The 21,471-nt window shown below is 39.2% G+C and overlaps 1 pseudogene across 1 annotated transcript in view; it reads right to left on the bottom strand.

Annotated features, from left to right (window-relative positions):
* The window catches only part of LOC308407588 (neuroligin-2-like), a 67,589-nt pseudogene that overhangs the window by 12,323 nt on the left and 33,795 nt on the right, over positions 1 to 21,471 (bottom strand). The gene's annotated exons all lie outside the window — the stretch shown is intronic.

The following is a 21,471-nucleotide window of genomic DNA, read 5'->3' as shown; positions in this document are numbered from 1 at the left end:
GAGAAATCTCATCGTGGAGAAAAAAGCGCTCGTGGAAAAGTGCATGAAAAAAAAGAAAAATGGTTCCACTTGTTCCAGAGGAGAGACGCTACTGCTTCCTCACCTGATGTAGCCTCGTCTTGCTCCACCTCTGTTAACCCCCCCAACCAGTCCCGGCAGTTGACTGTCCCCTCCTGAGCCTGGTTCTGCCGGAGGTTTCTGCCCGTTTAAAGGCAGTTTTTCCTCCCCACTGTCGCCAAGTGCTTGCTCAGAGGGGATTGTTGGGGTTTTCTCTCCTCTGCCTTGTTTCTTCATTTACTTGTTTAACTTCTTTCATTATTACTTCATTTTACCTTGTTTCTTCATTTACTTGCTTGTTACTCTTATCTAAATAATAAACCAATTACAGTTTTTTACAGACGCTAGGACACATTTCGCAATACTTAGGTCACTTTTGCAAAACTCCTCACACAGTGAGCACAACAGAAGTCTATGTGGGCTAAACTGAGGATCAGTTATCATTGTTTTGGCACAAAATGCATTCAATGACTACATCTCTCAAATTTCGTGAATTATTTTCTCACTCAGACACAACTGCCAAAAATCTTTGTACGTACAGGACATTTTGCATGTGCTTACATACTGTTTTCAAAACTGTTAAACTTATGGCCAAAACAATAACACAATGCAAAACTTAAAAAGACAGCAAAATCCAACAGCAATATTTTATTGAAACATATTTTAAATCTAAAAATGCAGTTTAACCAGCCACAGCTTATTCTCATTGTAGATGAGCATCTACACAGGTGTTACTCCTTCAATTTTTCAACTCCTTCAATTCTGGCAGCCAGAAGATTCTTTCCTAGGTGTATTGCCCTGGATGACATAAGATGTGATGTGGATGAGAACCTGTGGCCAAATGGAGAAGACCGAGTAGATTAGCATTACTATTGTATGTGTATCAGTGGATGGTGTGTATACAAATTCTTGTATTTTGGGATTACTTAGTGCAAAAAAGATAAAAATACATAAACAAATATTACAGTTTTTCTCAAATGCTAAAACACATGTCACAAACGTTACCACCAGGTCCCCCAATGTCCAAACACAACACCCTTCTCTAAAGCTACATAAACACAACCACACCTTCCCACTGCAAAACTCAAACTCCCACACCAAGAGAGCAGCTCGAAGCTGTCAAAACTGTAAACACTATACACAGCATTACACACTACAGCAAAACAATTGAAAACACAATGCTCAATTTGTGAGAAGGTTCTTTGTTTCATAACTGCCAATGCATATTTTAGAAACTATACAGTAACGGATCGTCGTAGATCTCTGCAGAGGATTAGGCATTTAGATTTGTGAGTTTCATATGAGTAGTATAAATCTATAGAAAATCCTGCATGTACGTACACTACTGTAACACAACTCAATGCAAAAACAGAATCTATTGCACACAACAGTAATCTTGAAAACATGAACAGGGTGTGAAGTTTTTTTATTTACGTTATTCACACCACACACACACCACAATCACTGTCGCTGAGCTGTTGCTCGCATCTCGTCCGTAATGATGGTGCAAGGTTGTCTTGCTCTCCCTCCTGGACCTTCTCCTCTCCCATGTTGGCCTTCTCCTCTTCCTCGTTGGTCGCTCCTCTTCCTCCTCTCATTTGAACTCCTCTTCCTCATTGGCCTGCTCCTCTTCTTCCAGGGCCAGCTCTTCTCCCTCCTCTGCATCAAATTCCTCTTCCCCTGACTCTGCCTTCATCCATTGTGTTTGTTTGGAACCTTCAGCATACTGTGCACTCTGAACTTGCTTTTACATGTGGGTACAGCATTAGCAACAAGTGTCTTCAATTTTGAGTCATTGTGTGTAGTGAATGACGCCAGGTGTGTTCCCTGTGTTCAAAGATTGGTGACTGTGGCAAGCATTTTGCATCACATGGGCTTTCATTTGAGGATATGAGCAGAGTTGTTTTGCAACATGTGTTTTAGCAAGGAAAAATGTGTTTAGATTTATGAGTACAGAGGGTTGTGTTTTGTGAATTGTGTCTTCATGTGACATGTGTTTATGGTACTGGAATATGGTGGCTACATTTAGTAAATGTGTTTAGACTACTGGTCATTTGGGTTACAGGATTGGCTTTTGTGTTTTAACATTTGAGAAAAACTGTAACGAATTCTGCATGATGTCTGATTCATTCCAGTAACGTATATTGAAATTATAAACAGAGATGTGTCCTTGTTTTACACAGGAAAACACTGTAATGCTACATGTTGTTAGTGTTTTTTAGGTTATTGTTTTGTGGGTGACAAAGTGTGTTTGTCGGCTGTCAACCTTTGCTAGTGTTCTGGAAGAATGAGTTTATTTGAGACCTGAATGAAGTGTTTTGGTGGTTGTAGTGCATTTAGAATGTGAAATGAACTGCTTTGCCAAGCTGAGGGTCAGTTAGGAGAATTGTGTGAAGAGTTTTGCAAAAGTGACCTAAGTATTGAGACATGTGTCCTAGCGTCTGTAAAAAACTGTAAATTTATCCTTTGAGTATTTTTCATCTCATCTTTACAGAATCTTTCCAAAACATTTTCAAACATTCAGATCTGTCTTTTATTTTCTTCTTGAAACCTCATAAATGGTGAACTAAAAACCCGGATTATGGTTTGAAACATAGTTTCAGCTGAAACTGGCATAACATGCTGTGTGTGTGTTTGTGTGTGTGTGTGTGTGTGTGTGTGTGTGTGTGTGTGTGTGTGTGTGTGTGTGTGTGTGTGTGTGTGTGTGTGTGTGTGTGTGTGTGTCAGGGTAACACTAGTTAGGTTATCATGTTTAGACTCATTCACGCCAAATTTATTTAGGCCAAATCTTTAAAACAGTATCATTTCATACACATTTTTAATTCACTTCAATCGCACAAATGCAGAAATAATTATTTGCAGTATCTTATTTATTATGAAAATGTCATGACTGATCATTTGTACCTACACCACCAAAAATGGGGGCAAAAGGGAGGAGATCATGTTTAATGGGTTATAAGAAAAGGTCAGAAATATAAGTGCTGACATGAGCAGTGTCCACAGAAACCTCTGAATCTCAGCTCAAAGCTCAAATAAACCATTTCTACAACCAGCAAACAAAGCAAAGACACCGAACAGTTAAAAGAACAGTGACATCACCACGAATCTGTGGTCAGGTAATATCCATGTTTTGATTGATGATTTTCTGGAGTTAAATGTGAACCGAAGCATATTTTGGGTGTTATATGCTATTAAATACTTTTAAATAAATTAGGTGTGGAAATAAAAAAAATCAAAATTTCCTCTGTTTGAGTCACAGTAACTTTGACATAGTAACATTTGCAGTAAGTCCTAAATGTTCACCTGTTACGGCCCTAGCTGGGCCTCCTCATACTGCCCTTGTGTGGGCGTGGTGTTTTTCTCCGCCTCCTCCTCTCTTGCTCCACCCCTCTGTCTCTCTCTTGCTCTTCTCTCTCCCCGGGACACAGCTGCTGCTCATTGGACTCATTTACCACCTGGGCCCAGTCAGCAATCACCTCTCTGAGGTCATATAAGCTGGGCATGAGCTGTGAGCAGGGTGTGTTGTAGTGATGGGCAGATGAAGCCTCATGAAGCACTGAAGCTTTTCATCCAATTGGTTCATCCCAACGCGAAGCTTCTTGAAGCTTCATTTGCTCTAGTAGGACACCTACTGGACGTAAAAATATTAGTTGGCATGAATTTGAAGAGTGTGGCATTTTGCACACAGCCTGTAAATGTCAACAACAAAAGGAGTGTGTAACACATGTATATTGTAGTGATGGCAGTATACTGTGTATAGTTATGCTGGCAGTATGGAAAATGATTATTTGCGGCAAAGTTCGAACCGCTTCCTGAACCAGTCACGTGGTACAGCCGGGCAGCGAGGCTTCGGACGTCATCATTTTCAGCTCCTCCCATAAATGAAGCAAGCCTCGATACGTGCTTCGCGGAAATGCCCCCTCCATTACTCGACACACGCTTCGAAGCCTCGATACAGAACGTCACATCATTAGTGTGTTGTTTCCCTGGTGTCGTCTGCTTTGTGTTCTTGGTGTGTAGTTAGTGGCCTGCCTGAAGTGTGGCGTTGGCCTGCCTGAAGTGTGGCGTTCAACATATCAGACTTTAAGAATGCACAAGCATCTACCTGAAATCTATTCAGTTAGTCTTTCATCTGTGATATTATCTTGTAAAATTATGATGTATTGTTCACCTCCATTATTTAAACAAGTAGCCCTTAAGTATTTAATATTCATATGTTAAAACACTGAAATTGAAACACAAGCAGACCTAATTATTCTTTAATTAAATAATTATAATTATTATGACCTTGTTTTCTGCTTGGCCGTCTCCTAAGGATTTACATCCCTGATAAGGGGAAGGAGTCTCACTATCTGTTCAATGTCTCCCATTACAACAGCTCCACTGTGTTAACTTTCCACATGCATGTAAACTAGTGAAAGGAGTGCTCTTACTATAGTAGAGTGAGAAAGTGATATTACTATAACTAATGTGATATGATTAAATATGTGATTAATACATGACAAAAGAAATCTGCCACCACAATTGTTAATGTTTACCTAACTGGGCTAAGACAAGTAAGACAATGACAAATAATTGCCATTACTGATCCCTTTATCTGTTTGCTTTAAACACAATTAATTTCTTTTACTGAATAGACATGTATATGAGATTCCTTTTTGTCAGGTAATCATATCTTTGTTGTAGATGACTCAGTCTGCATTGTTTTAATTAAACAGAAAATTTCAAAGAAAAACTACTAGCAACAGCCAGTAGTGCCCCTCAGCCTCGCAGCAGATGTACCTATGTAATGAATTTCTATATCCTATGTCGCCATTTTCTCAAGTTATCAATTTACAAAATTTTCATAAAAATTTGACCTCAAGGTCAAGGTTACTGATTTTAAACCAATTACACACACACACACCTGTGGTATCAGTTTGAAACTCCTACGTCCCTTTGTTCTCATGTTATTGCATTCACAACTTTTTATGTTTTAGGGTTATTGATATAAATTCTGTGTTTCTGTGAGAAATCTGATGTTAAATATTTATATTTCCATTTTTTCAAAAGAGTGTATGATAACTAGTTTACTTAACTATCTGTTACTCTCAAATGTGCCATAGCCCTGACACTACATACTGCCCTGTCACACCTGGAGAAGAGAGACACGTATGTGAGAATGCTGTTTGTAGATTACAGCTCAGCATTCAATACCATCGTTCCCTCGAAGCTGGACAGGAAACTGCAGGATCTAGGACTGAGCAGCTCCCTCTGCAGCTGGATCCTTAGCTTCCTGTCTGACAGACGCCAAGTGGTCAGACTGGGCAGCATCCCCTCATCCCCCATCACACTGAACACTGGTGCTCCACAGGGGTGTGTACTGAGCCCTCTCCTATACTCACTCTACACCTACGACTGCACAGCCACTAACAGCTCCAACATCATTGTGAAGTTTGCGGACGACACTACAGTGGTGGGTCTTATCACCAACGGTGATGAGACGGCTTACAGGGAGGAGGTCAGCGCCCTGACCCACTGGTGTCAAGACAACCATCTCACCCTCAACGTCACAAAGACAAAGGAGTTGATAGTGGACTTCCGGAGGTGCAGAGAAGTACACACCCCTATCACCATCAACGGCGCTGCTGTGGAGAGAGTGAGCAGCTTCCGGTTCCTTGGAGTACATCTGGCTGAGGATCTTACGTGGTCAGTACACACAAACAAAACAGTGAAGAAGGCGCAGCAGCGCCTCTTCTTTCTCAGGAGACTGAAAAGATTCGGCATGAGCCCCCGCATCCTCAGGACCTTCTATCACTGTGCCATTGAGAGCATCCTCACTGGATGCATCACCACCTGGTATGGCAACAGCACCGCCTACAACTGCAAAGCTCTCCAGCGAGTAGTGCGGTGCTCTGAACGGATAATTGGAGGTGAGCTTCCCTCCCTCCAAGACATCTACAGGAAGCGCTGCCTGAGGAAAGCGGGGAGGATCATCAAGGACTCCAGTCACCCCAGCCATAAACTGTTCAGACTGCTTCCATCAGGAAGGAGGTTCTGCAGCATCCGGTCCCGTACCAGCAGACTGAGAGACAGCTTTTTCCATCAGGCCATCAGACTGCTGAACACGTCATAGACACCTCAGCTTCACTACTGGAACTTCAACACTATGCACTCCATACTGTACAGTAATGCCACTGTTTTGCACATGTCTCAATTCTGTATATTTTAAATATTTATTATTGTTTACTCTATTTAATTTGTAAAATATGTGTATACACACACACACACACACACACACACACACACACACACACACACACACACACACAGGAAAATATTTAGTATACACATCCAGAAATGCATATACTATTATATATTGTACATATATTTATTAGTTTCAGATGTAGCCATTCTTGTATTTTGCTTGTTTACATTATTGTATTTTGCACACCTCTGTTGCTTGTGAAGCTCGCACACAAGAATTTCACTCACATGTGCTGTACCAATGTACCTGCACATGTGATGTGACAATAAAAGTGATTTGATTTGATTTGATTTGAAATGTAAAGGATAATTAATAAAATTTAAAACAAAGTTGTGAATCTACTTCATATTTCATGCTGCCTCCTGACTTCTTAGTGACAAAAAAACAAATTCAGGGAAACTACACCTCCTGCTGTCCAAATTTCTTTGTCAGCATCAAATATCTGCCTCTAGAATACACAGAGTTTAGGGCAGAGCCACAATATACGAGTATGAATATGAGTGTGTCCCACAGTTCCTCCACAATAAGCTCAGATGTGTTGGCCCCATCTTAGCAGTTATTTCTGGTGTTCTGTAGAATCTGGTGATATTGTTCCATTTAAACTCTCCATGTGTTTGAACTTGTGGTTTGCTGTGCTTCAGTACATATTTCCCACCAGGTGTCATCAGGTATTTTTTTCATTTATTTCTGCCTCCCACCTTTCCCTCATCCTCAGGGAATTACGCTTAATCATTGATGAGCCTGCGTTATAGATTTTACTAAATAGTCTTCTTGTCTCTGTTTCTGATTTGTTTACTTTTTAGAAATTCTTCATTTGGTGTGGGGTTGGCAATGTTTCCACAGCTTTTCAGTGCCATCAAGAAGGACTTTAGTTAAAGAGATCTATAAAAATCTGTCCTGAGGAGATTAAATTCACTCTTCAGAAGTTCCATTGTTCCAATAGTTGTTGTACATATTTCAGTACATTATGTGCCCACGTTTTAAACCCAGTATTATGGGCTCAAAATGTGGTCATAAATATTTTGTACTTGTAAAAAAGATTTGTATGTGTAAAAAAGATTTGTATGTGTAAAAAAAATTTGTGCATGCGTAAAAAAGATTTGTGCGTGCGTAAAAAAGATTTGTGCGTACGTAAAAAAGATTTGTATGTGTAAAAAAGATTTGTGTGTGGACTTAGCCCAAAAAAAAACCCTGGAAGTTACAACTACGAATTTTGACCCAGGTTTTCTTCCTTTCATCTGATTGGTGAATGTCATGTCAATCACAAATTAAACAATCCAATCAGAGAACAGATGGGTTTGGCTGTCGGAGGGGCGCTTTTTTGAACTGCAGGTCCTTGAAGGGTAATCTCTATATAAATATCCGATAGAAGTTAGGTCCCCTTACTTTCAGCAGCTGTTGAAAGGATAAAGTTGTGGTATGTCAGTGGTTAGAAATACCATTATTACTTTAGGATTAGTTTAACACAACGTCAGGGCTGACCCGGGACCATTGCTGTGAGTCACAGCGCGCAGCATAAATGTCCTTTCACATCGGACGCAGGATGTGCTGCTAATGCTAATTGCTAACTAAAAGCAATTGATCCAGAATTTGTTGCTGGCTGCTGGGCTCTGTGGGTTTTTGCAGCAGCTCTACCTGTACTAGATGCACCTGCTCCTTGTCGTTTCTATCTCTGACTTTATGTCCTCTACAAGAGTTTCTGGGTTTTTTGCTAGTTCTTCAAATGTTCAATAAAAACATGTATGCTAATTCATAACGAAGAAAGCTTTGTAATGAAGACTGTCATTTCCAAAACACTGCGTCCGCAGCGCTGTTGAAAAGGCTGTGGAAGTCCCTGTATTAAACACGTAGTCCTGTGACACAAAAATCACCAAACTCGGACGACCACAGACTGTTTTCCTTCGTGGTGATGAAGGAAAACACTGGGTTGGCATGTAAACGGGCATTTGAGTCATTCCTACTATTCGGTGCCATTTCAGTGTGATCACTCTTCATCAAAAAATACAAAATTTTGAATTATTTTAACATTTCATCTAAAAGAGGGATTTTCAACCTATAAGAAAAATGTATTGGTCCAGCTAAGGATATTATATTATAATATTTTTTAAAATCAAAGTCTTTACCCATGACGTGCCAAATGTCCACCCTGTTACAGGACATTCAATTTTCTATTAATAACTGTTTTGAATACACAGTTATAGTAATATTTACATTTTCTAAAAGCTACAATGTCCCTTTTTAAAATCTGCAAGGAAATTTCATGTTACAGTGCATAGCAATAACAGGGGTGACGGTAACAGGGGGGAGATTTTATGCTAAACTTAGCCATTACTACTAGTATGATGAACAACAAGCTAGTACATGGTGACCACTAAGAACCATTTTTAACATGTTTATTAGCCATATTATAAAAATTACAAAAAAAAAAATTGTTTCCACTATTAATAAGCGTAACAGGTTGGACGTGTTATGCTTTGCCACATTACAAAATCTTGCTAAAACATTGAAAAAAGGGTTGATTAAAGAGTGGTACTTACTCGTCTTCTTCTTGAAAGTTTTCCCTCCAAAATATGTTACATCCGGGAGTGTCATGTGACTAAAAGAATAATCAGGTGATGTGTTCTATGGAATTCTTATCAGAGTAACAGGGGTGACAGTTGATTCAGGGACACAACATTTTTTAAAGATTTTAAGTATTAAACATGCATTAATAATAAAAAAGAACATTTGATGAGGAACATTAGAAATAAGCCAATCCAGAAATGATGAAAAATCTAGATTTTTTTTTTTTTTAAGTTATATTTGTAACTGAAGTCGAGCAAGCATGACTGGGGACATAGTACTTTAGTGACTTGTGCTAAAATAAAAGTAATTTACTTTTAATGTATTTATCCTGTGTATATATCAATGTGTTCTATGGTAGAGGGGGGTTAAACATAGAAGAAAATGGTTTAGAAATAAGCATTAGACAAGTTTTACACTAAATATACCATATTATGTCATTAGGACTCAAATGGCACCGAATAGTAAGAATGACCCATTTATTCCCTTCAAAGACGTGCAGTTCAAAAAAAGCGCCCCTCCGACAGCCAAACCCATCTGTTCTCTGATTGGATTGTTACATTTGTGATTGACATGACATTCACCAATCAGATGAAAGGAAGAAAAATAGGGTCAAAATTCGTAGTTGTAACTTGCAGGGTTTTTTTTGGCTAAGTCCACACACAAATCTTTTTTACACACACAAATTTTTTTTTTTTTTACACATGCAAATCTTTTTTACGCAGGCACAAATGTTTTTTTACACATACAAATCTTTTTTACAAGTACAAAACCGATTTACAAGTACATAATATTTATGACCACATTTTGAGCCCATAGAAAAGGTTTTCATAGACCCTAAGCTTGATAGTAAAGAAAGACACTTTGGTAGTCCCAGTGCTGACTGAATTTTGTTCAGAGTTTTTAATGTATTTTTGTCCAGGTTGCCATTTCTTTTATGGTTTTTTTCTAAGAAAGGTAGTGTTTCCGGTATTTTGGGACATTTGCTTTTTTCTATTTCGAGCCAGCGAGTATGTATATCATTTTGCAACCATGTCAGCAAAGGTTTTATTTGTGCAGCCCAGTAGTAATATTTAAAATTAGGTACATTAATGCCCCCCTTTATTTTGGGCAACTTCAGGGTTTTGAGTCTAATTCTAGGCTGCTGTTTAGCCTACCTGAAGCTCAAAATTCTTTCATCATTCAGCTCATCAATTGTCTTTGGGATTTCAACTGGTATCATCTGAAATAAATAGAGTAGGGTTAGAGCACGCTGAAAAATTATATTATAATTTTTGCCAAATAAGTGGTCCAAGTGTATGGGAATGAAGGTTCCTAAGTATTTAAAACCCTCACACAATTCACAATTCACACACTCTTTTTTTTTTTCTTTTTTTTTTTTCTTTTAGGTATGATATTGTAGAATTGGGTTTTGTTATATATAATATTATATCATCATTGTAGAGGGATATTTTATTTCATTGTTCCTCTGGATAGCAGCATGACTGGCAATTCCTAAAATGGTCTGTCTGGTTCAGAGTGGAAAAAAAATGCATTGAGCATTTCTCAAACAACCAAGGAACAAACAGGACAACTGCTCAATTAAATTGAAAAACACATATTATTAGACTAAACAGCTATTTGAGCAACAAAAATCACAGACAAATGGTAGGATGTGTGATGTGTGAACTAAAATTTGCAGCTGAGCATCAAATATAAAATAAATAGGTCAGTGGCAGAGAATATGAAAGACAGTCACTTCTTTTATAGAAATGAGTGGAGATGTAATGAATTGTGTTTAGACATCAGCACTTATGTGTCACAACATTTGTTCTTCATGCACAACGTTACTTTGTTTTTCACAGAATTTCACAAGTTTCAAAACGTTTGTTTGCAAATAAATAAAAGTTTAGTGTTGCAAGTGGTGCCACTTTTGACTATAACTGTGCTACCTGGCTAACTGGAGGAAATTACTAATAACAACCCCAGTGTGCCCACAGCTGTCTACAGCTATCTGTGTCAGAGGTGCTAAATCTTATCTGAAAATTGAAGAAACACGCACGCATCTCACACATCTGCTTTGGTAGAACAGCTTACAGCGAGCACTCCCTTTGCTTGAGCGGTTGAGTTTTGTTTTAGCCTCACGCAAAACAGTCAATTTCTCCAAAACTTAAGATTTCATTTTGGACTGAGAGGACTGACACAATGGCTCAACAATGACAATGGATTTTAAGAGATTAAGCAAAATAATAAACATCTGAAAAAGTGCTGCGAGCTATGGATACAATGCAACAGTACACCATCAAATACAGAGGTGTGTTGAAGATCTCTGGATTTAATAATCAGAAAACCAACCTCATGGTTGTTGTAGTGGCAATTCCTTTACTTTTGAAAGATCAAACGTCCCACAACTTAAAGTCCACAAGCCACTGCTGCACTGAGGTAATATTTCGTACGCAGGCAAAAGAAGTCCACTGTCCAAACCTTTTAGTTGAAAGTTTTGGTTTTGGTTTATTTATTACTTCGCAAGTAATAACAAGATCCTTCCTGCTGCTTCTCCTGCTCTGGTAAAAAACCATAGGCCCACCCCAATGCATGCTGGTCCTATACCAGTCTCTTTATTTATAGAAACAAAATGGTCCTACAGCTCTTACTGACTAATTTAACAAAATAACAACAAACAAAACAAATCATTTAAAACAAAATATTAACCGACAAATAAACCCCAAAATATAAGTAAACTAACAACAAACTTTAACGAATTTCAGAAAAAAAAATAAAGAACAAATAGCTCCAACACTCCGGCCCCTAATTGTGCATACAATCACAATTACTTTAAAGTCCCAAAGGGAGGAGCTATTCCCTTAAACAAATCCTTAATTTTCATTGAGGATTTTCTTCACGATGAGGCTTCCAGTAGCAAAATAAGTTTTGTCACTGGCCTTTCCAAAACACTGGTCCTTGTTTGTAGTCTCACAGAACGCACCAAGCCTTTTGCATCCTGGTTTACATTTAAGACTTTCGCCATCATCCATGATCCTCTTGGAGCTGTAGCATCTGCAATTAAAACAACATCTCCAGGTATAAGACATCTTTTAGTCCTCATCCATTTTTGTCTTTCTTGCATCAGAGGTAGGTACTCAGAAAGCCATCTCTTCCAGAACAACTCTGCCATGTACTGTACCTGTTTCCACCTTTTCCTGACATGCAAATCACTTGGATGAAACAGTCCTGGTGGAAAAACTGGTTTATTTTTCAGCAACAACAAGTGATTGGGTGTCAGTGCTTCAAGATCATTTGAGTCATCTGAAACTTTAATAATGGGTCTGTCGTTCATTATAGCTTCAACCTCACAGAAGACTGTTTGGAGTCCTTCATCATCCAGAACTTGCTCCTTAAGAACTGAGGCTAAAATATTCTTTATTGAACGAATGAGACGCTCCCACACACCACCTTGGTGAGAAGCTGAAGTTCCATTTCATGCCATCCTGAACAAAAGCCTTTTGAATTTTGGCATGGTCCAGCTCAGTCAAACTTTCTTTCAACTCTCGATTCGCCCCAACAAAATTTGTAGCATTATCAGATCTGATGGTCGAAACTGGGCCTCGTCTACAGATGAACCTCCTCACAGCATTTATACAAGAGTCTGTATCAAGTGTACATGCAATCTCCAGATGTACTGCACGACTGGTGAAACAAGTAAAAAGAACTCCATACCTTTTAAGGAGACTTCGTCCTCTTTTAACACTTATAGGTCCAAAATAGTCCACTCCAACCTTTGTGAATGGAGCTATGTCTGGCAGGACTCTCTCTTCAGCCAGATCCGCCATCTTTTGTTCAACAAACTTTCCTCTGTTGCGTCTACACGTGATACAACGAGAGATGATTTTCCTGGCAGCAGAATTTGCATTTAGTATCCAGTAATTTTGCCTTAGTTTTGACAGCGTGTGTGCTCTTCCTGCATGTCCCAACCTTTGATGGATATGGCGGAAAATCAGTGTTGACACATGCATATCTTTTGTCAAAATTACAGGATGCTTTAATTCCATAGGCATGGCTGCTTTATTCAATCGGCCACCCACTCTGAGGATTCCTGCATCCAACACTGGATCAAGTTTGTAGAGACAATTTCCCTTAGAGACTCCTTTAAGGCCATTGCGGATTAAAGCCATTTCAGTCGTAAATTTCTGTTGTTGTGCATATTGAAGAATAGCTTGTTCTGCCTTTACCAAGTCTTCTGGAGTCAGATTTCCTTTCTTCAAAGTGGTCTTAAATCTTTCCATTCTTATCTCCATTTCTTTCTGACCTTCCGGATCATTCTTATTCAAACCTGCAGCAAGCAACTCTTTCCTCTTCTGTGCCAACAACACCAAGACCTCTTTCATCTTTAAAAGCCAGGCTACAGAGATTTTAAGTTTTGCCCAAGACGAGAAGTAGAGGATAAAATAGCTGGTAGGATTTTGTAATTCCCTCACAATGGCATTCATTGTCAGGTCCCTTTTGACCTCTGGGTCATCTGCAGAAATTACACTGTACTCCACATCCAGTTTAGGCCATTCCTTTTCTGACTTATAGAGAAATTCTGGCCCTTTTATCCATCTCCTACATTTGAGGAAATCCCCAGCTCTCATACCTCTGGATGCGTCATCTGCAGGATTCTCCTTAGAAGAAACGTATCTCCACTGATTCACATCTGTTGCTTCTCGAATGACAGCAATTCTGTTTGCAACAAAAGTATTGAATCTTCTGGTTTCATTGGAGATGTATTTCAGTACTGTTGTACTATCAGTCCAAAAAACTGATTTTTCCAACCTGACCTGCAGCTCCTTTTGCAGAAGCCTGTCCACCCGAACTGCAAGAACTGCAGCCGTCAATTCCAACCTGGGAATTGTAGTTTGCTTGAGAGGAGCAACTCTAGCCTTTCCCAGGATAAAAGCAACATGCGTGACGTTATTCTTTTCCAACTTTAAATATGACACCGTTCCATACCCATCTTGACTTGCATCAGAAAAATGATGAAGTTGTGCCCTATCTGGTCTTCCAAAGCAATTTGGTTTAATGCAACGTTCCACTTTAAACTTTGAAATCAGCTGGAGATCCTCCAGCCAATCACGCCACCGCTGGGAAAGAGAGTGGGGAATAATTTCATCCCACTTCAAATTTTGTCAGCAAAGCTCTTGTAGCAACAGTTTAGCTGGCATACTGAAGGGAGACAAGATTCCCAAAGGATCATACAGTGAGCTGACCACAGACAAAATGCCCCTTCTGGTTGTTGGACGGTCCTGCAGGGAGGTTCTGAACTGGAACTTGTCTGTTGCTATGCACCACTGTAAACCCAGTGCTCTCTCAACTGGAAGTTGATCTGTGTCCAAATCCAGATCCTTAATTTCCTTTGCTCTTCTTTCCTCTGGGATTGACATGAGCACTGTGCGACTGTTGCTGATCCATTTTGAAAGCTTAAATCCTCCTTTAGCGCAGATATCTGTCAGTCTATTCACCATGTGCCCTGCCTCCTCTTCTGAAGCAACAGATTTCAAACAATCATCCACATAAAAGTTTCTTTTGACTGTATCAACCACTTCAGCTGGAAACTGTTGTGCATTATCATCTGCAGTTCTCTGTAGAGCATAATTTGCACAGCTTGGCGAAGATACAGCTCCAAACAAATGCACTTTCATCCTGCATTCCTGTGCAGACCTTGAAGTGTCACCATGTTGCCACCACAGGAAACGGAGAAAGTTGACATGTTTTTCTGAGACGTGCACTTGGTGAAACATGGAATCAATGTCCGCCATTAATGCAACAGGCTCTTGTCTAAATCTAATCAGAACCCCAACCAGCGAGTTTGTGAGATCAGGTCCCTGTAGAAGCTGACTGTTCAATGATGCTCCTTTATAAGTTGTTCCACAGTCAAATACAACTCTTAATTTGCCCTTTGTGGGATGATACACTCCATGATGAGGGATGTACCACACCTTTCCATCATCTTTGTGCAACTCATCTACAGGCACAAACTCGGCATATCCTTGTTCAAGCATGTTGTTTACACATTCAGTGTATTCATCCTTATAATGATAATCCTTTTCAAATCTCCGTCTGAGACTCTGGAGACGCTACTCCGCGACACAGAGGTTATTTGGCAAACTGGAACCTTCTCTCCTGAAAGGCAAATCAATGTGATAATGATTTCCAATAAGCTTTATTGAACTACTAACAATATCCATGAAACACAGATCCTCTCTAGACATTTCAGTCTGCTCCTCTGATGATCTTTCATTAAAATCATGATTGTTTTTTTTTTTCTTTTCTAAGTGACATCAGAAACAGCAGCATGTGACATCACGTGATGGCGGAGCTTCAGTTCATCCTTTGTCATCTTTTAAAATCATGATTGTACTGTTTAATCAACATTTCTTCAAGACGCTCAACAGAAATCCTATTGACTGTTACAGCAGTGCAGTTGGTTTTATTTCCACTGTTACTTCCAGTGCGCAGGGGACCATTTATGACCCAGCCAACTTTTGTTTTTACAGCATAAGGTCCACCCCCCACACTGTTTATCACCTTCCATGGCTCCAAAACATTGGAAGCATCAGTGCCTATCAGTAGCTCCACATCTGCATTAACGTTGTGAAGTTTAACAGGTTTAAGATGAGGCCACTGATCGATGTCGCTTTGCTGGGGAATATTAACTGTAGAAACTGGCATAGTCTTTTGAGTCAAAACATCTGGCAATGGCATGAAATCATTTGCTTCCAAACCAGACACTTCCAAACCAGACAGAACTTGTGTACTAACAATCCTATCTTGACTCATTGTTCTCAAAAAGATATTGGTCTTTTTACCTTTTACATTCAGTCTTTTTGCCAGAGTTTCTGTACAGAATGTACCTGAACTTCCAGGATCCAAAAACGCATAGGTTTGCACAATTTTATTGCTCTTTTGGCTCTTAACTTGAACTGGAACTATAGAAAAAAATTGCATCAACTTCATGACCAGCCCCAATATACCCACATGTCTGAGCGGTTGCAGTTGAAAAGTTGACAGAGTTTATCCTCTGTTGAGTTTGTTCCGAAGACGCACCTGGATCCTTTCGCTCTATATGAAGAACCCCTGGGTGCCTTTGGTGACACACGTCGCAATCCAAACGACTCCTACAGTCTTTGCTTGTGTGACCAACTTTTAAACAACCAAAACAAATTCCCCTTTCCTTGATAAAAGTCAACTTATCCTGATGCGTTTTAGCTTTAAACTGCTTACAATTCTCTAGTAAATGATTGCTGTGTGAACAAAACAAACAACTATGCAGAACGGCGGAAGTTGTTCTGCTTCCAGTTGATTGAGCTTTGATTCCTGGCACTGTACTGACATTAGTGGCAAAACTACTTCCCTTTTTTCTTTGCTTGGTAGAACTTGAAGCTTTAAAGCTGCTTCCAGATTGTGAGTCTTGGATGTTGCCAAACACTGGATCTGATGCTACTTTTACCTGTTTTATTATAAAGGCAACCAGATCAGTGAATACTGCTCTGTAACCATTTTGTTCCTGCAGTTCATAGGCAACAACTCTCCATTTTTCCCTCAATTTGTATGGAAGCTTCATAACAACCATTCTCATATTTGAGGGCAAATCCAACTCCTTCATATAAACAACTTGCTGTGTTAGATTCGAACATCCTTGAAGAAAAAGAGAGAATGACTGTAGACCTTTCACATCCTCACTTTTAATAGGTACCCAACTCACAATCCTCTCCATATATGCAGAGGCAATTTTATTTTCGTTCCCAAAATCTTCTTCAAGAAGATCTTTGGCTGTGGAATAGCCCTGCTCAGGAGGTAAATGCTGACAACTATGCACCAAATCCCTAGGCTGCCCCCTAGTGAACTGCTCTAAAAAAATGCAAACAGTCGCTCCAGTTATCAGTTTTAGCTTCCACTCCATTTTCAAAGGCATTCATAAATGATCTGTACTGTAAAGGGTCTCCATCAAACACAGGGATGTTTCTGGCGGGGAGGACAGAAGATAAGTTTTGTTTTACAAGCAAAGTAGTGATGTCATTTTGTTTTTGCATAATATTTACAATCTCCTTCGTGCAATTCCCAGTCAAAGTAGGAGACTGAGGCTGTGTTTGCTGCGTCACTTGAGCTGAATCATCAACCTGATGTTGGGTTTGACTTTGTCTAGGTACGATTACTTGTGATTCAGATGCAGAATTTATACCAGAGTAATCTCTTGATGTTGGAACAAATGTATAGGCACAAGGATTTAAACTAGGCGCTTCTTGTACGTGCCCTCTTTCAAAATAAGAGTTCATTCCATCAGAATGCTCAGAGCTACAAACTGAATTTATTTTTAAGACACGAAGCTTTGCATTAGTGGCTGCCAGCTCTGTTTCCAAGGATAATGTCTCCTTTTCTTTTCTCAGTTTTTCCTCTTGCGCTTTGATAGAATGTTTTTTCTTTAATGCAGCAAGTCGCTCCATGAGCGCTGCCATGTCAGCCGCAGCTTTAATGCATGCGGAAGATGTTGATGAAATTCGACTTTGCTGTGACAAGGTTTTTGAAGGTGGTTTTACACTTGAGATGTTAGAGACACTGTCTTCAGGTTTTATTTCATCCAAACTTTCAACAGCTTTATCATTACGAACAGTATTGCTTTGTTCAGTATACGGCTCGCCCGCCTCCTGCAACCAAACCTTTACTTTGTCCATAAAAACAGAGAAGGCTGTCACCTTCGACTGAAAATGTGCATTTTGCCTTTTCACTTCATCTTCTGGCAGTGGCAAACTTAAAAAGGATTCTTGCAAAGCGTTTGCATCTTGATAGCATTTAATAAACTTCCCAAATTCAGAAGACACTTCCTTAACGTTCTCATATGAGATCATTAAAGCGGAAATTTTCCCCATGTACTTAGATGCTTGCTTACACATTGAACTGCGCTTTTCTTGGCATGTCTTTATATACAAATCCAAACCTTTTGGCGTAAATTTAACGCTTCTTTTCTCTGCTTGCATCTCAGTGTCATCCTCTCGTTTACTCTTAATATCCGACATTTTTATTGTCCTCTTGGATTATTTCAAACTTTATAAAGATGCACAGCACACTGAGAATCCATAGCCTAAAGTACAAACATGACATCCATTTACCTGCCTTTTGCAGCGAACAAACATTTCCACAGAGGGCGTTGGCATGTTTCAATTAGCGATCCAATTATGCACCAATTTAGTACGTCAAAACTCAGTTCATCAGTCTTTGTAGTGAAATTATGTCTTTAAGCTCCAATAGCTTCACCGTTTTCCTTTACGGCTTAAACAATATTATCACTCACCAGCTTTGATGAACGAGTGACATGTTGATCTAGGCCTCAACATCAAATCCGTCTGGATTGCTCACCAGACGATCCAATAGCCTACCTTTTATTCGAGTTCGACGGATCCTTGAAATCCTTATATCCATTAATGAAGGATTATTCCTTTGTCCACGGGAAGGTTTTTTACTTTTGTGTAGTGGTAATTCCTTTACTTTTGAAAGATCAAACGTCCCACAACTTAAAGTCCACAAGCCACTGCTGCACTGAGGTAATATTTCGTACGCAGGCAAAAGAAGTCCACTGTCCAAACCTTTTAGTTGAAAGTTTTGGTTTTGGTTTATTTATCCATCTTGGCAAGTAATAACAAGATCCTTCCTGCTGCTTCTCCTGCTCTGGTAAAAAACCATAGGCCCACCCCAATGCATGCTGGTCCTATACCAGTCTCTTTATTTTTAGAAACAAAATGGCCCTACAGCTCTTACTGACTAATTTAACAAAATAACAACAAACAAAACAAATCATTTAAAACAAAATATTAACCAACAAATAAACCCCAAAATATAAGTAAACTAACAACAAACTTTAACTAATTTCACAAAAAAATAAAGAACAAATAGCTCCAACAGTTGTTATACTACATTATACATGGAGGCATTTTGCAGATGGGGCAATGTGAGAACAGTATCTAGTTTAACATATTCACACTCAATAGCTTCTTAGAAAATAATCTATAAAAGTGTTTCTATTTTGCAAAATCAAGCAGGACAATAGGAATTAAAGCTATCACACTAACCGCAAAAGATTACGTTTTTCCCCCAGTATAGTTTTACTGCATGGTTTAGTAGCAAATTCGATAAAAATAAAAAGCATCTCATTTCTTCCTTCTGTTAAGGGTTCAAATATTGAGGAGGGATACAGGAGGGATTCAAAATCACAACACTGGTCCAGGAGAGTCGGTCAAACGATGATTTTAATGAACACACATGTGGGAGATAAACACTGTACGCAGACAGCATCGATCTTGTTCGAACAATACACAATCAGTTATTTTTATACCATCAGGGAATGTTTATGACGCCCCCTCATGCGTCAAGCAGATACAATACCTGCATAAGTTTCAAAACCACAAATGTTCTGGTGACGACTTTTGACACAGTGAAAAGAACATCGCCTCCATCTCCATGCCAGGTGCCTTTCCTGTAGCTCGTCTCGCTCTCGCTTCTCCAAAACCTCAGGGTTTTGGAGAACCTCAGGGCTCTGCAACAAAAACTGTCAATTCTGCAGACTCAAAATGCAGTTGCAAGAAAAAACATGTCTGAACTTTTACATAGAAATGAATCTGCCTAAGATGTGTGTGTATATGTCTCCCGACCTCAATTGCACTTTGTTTCACCTCTCACCTCACCTACAAAGGCGCACAACCAGACAGAGGCCACTCTCATAAGTGCAACAATCCACTAAAACTATATATGTAATATATTGAATAAATGCTGTAAATGAATGCCACTACTCAAAGCTTAATATTAAGATTATAAATGAATAAAAGACAACAATGAATAACCTGGTTATTCAAATAGCCTCATCCAGACAGCTCCTCAAAATAACCACCAAAAAATGCACACTTTACAGAGGAAACAAAGACATTTTAGAAGTACACTTCCTGACTTATTCTGAGTCATCTGTTACCGAGCAAACTCAAACGCAGCAGGTTGCTGAATACACTCAGGCCTTTATTCAGGCCTGTTTCTAGATTATATGTGATATATGTATTGTAAGCGTATATGCAATCTTTCCATAGCTCTAGGCCACTTTGCTCAATAGATTGGCCGGACATCGCGCCGGACGAGGCTTCTGACCATCAATTAACTGACCGAGCTTCAACTCTTTAATAAGCACCAAAATGCAATGTGTATAAAATGATTACAGTTGCTCCTGCAATAAAAGATTATTATATGATTATGATACCACCTGTAATACAGACTTTAATGTAATGTTAACAGCTTTAATAAATGCTTTAATGCAATGCTGATTAATGCAATAATAAAGATGATGGTTATGAACAGTAGCCGTAAAATAATGTCCCTGATCCCCACACTATTCTTATCACTTTAATCAAATTTCGGAGTACATATACACTAAGTTTATTGTAATTAATAAGAAAACTCCAGACAATTCCATTGTGAGCTGAAGAAGCTTCTGGTAGGTTAGTAGAGACCATGTTAGTAAATTGGTGGCACATCTGTGGATGCATATAAGGCAAAACACAGAGCCTGTTTCTTTGACATGGGAAAATCAAGAGATGTCAACCGAAACACCAGGAAAAGAATTGTGGACTGTCATGGTTGGCTGTGTGGCAGGCAGGCAGGAGTGGTGGACCCAAAATGCAGGACTCTTTGGAGATGAGATTTAAACTGAAAACGCAGCTTTATTGCTGGAAAAACTTCTACATAAAATAAGACTCACAAAAGCAAAACAAAACTCTAAACTGAGGTGCTGGAGGACTGGAAATCATGCACACACACACAGCAAGCTGAAGGTGAGTAGACATTAGCGATGCGACACTGACACAAACACACACTGTGCTTAAATACACTGAGGGAGTCATCAAGGAATTAGAGACAGAAGAGGAACACAGCTGGGAGGAATAAGACCTAACGAGACAGGGAGAGAGAGCAAAGCTGGAACACTGACATCAGACAGGAACAAGAACCTTCAAAGTAAAACAGGAAACAAAACACACTTTACTAAGACATGGACTAGACAGAGAGACGCAGACTTGACACTGACCAAAACCTACTAAATAATCAAAACAGTATCACTGATCAATCAGAACATAAATCATAATCTAGAAAAACACCAAAACATGAGAAACACAAAGCTGGGTCAACATGACCCAGAACCGTGGCATGGACCTCCATAAGTGTGGTTCAATTTTGAATACAATTTGGGTGTCATTTGCAATTAAGAAATACAGACAATTTCTCTCTTTACTCTTAAATTTAACAAATATGTTTTTTATATTTATCAATCTAAAAAAATTAAACATTTAGTCTAATTTGAGGTTTTACCTTAAATAAGTGTTTGTGTTTTTATCTGAAGAGCATGTAACCAGCATGTATCTGGTTTCAACTGTATATTTGATGATGTTGGTGTTTGGTTTGATTGTCAGCACAAAGAGGGAGAGAGATGGAGAGGAGAATGAGGACAGAAGAGAAATGGAACAAGAACCAGGTGAGACAGACATGTTAGTCAAATGGTTGTTTGCCAAAAGCTGGAGTATTCTGTTGTGAGGAACTTGGCTTTCTGTTTTTCATGTCGC

This window comes from Rhamphochromis sp. 'chilingali', assembly GCF_963969265.1.
Source record: "Rhamphochromis sp. 'chilingali' genome assembly, chromosome: 1".
Lineage (NCBI taxonomy): Eukaryota > Metazoa > Chordata > Actinopteri > Cichliformes > Cichlidae > Rhamphochromis > Rhamphochromis sp. 'chilingali'.
This window is presented reverse-complemented; position numbering and strand designations above follow the sequence as displayed.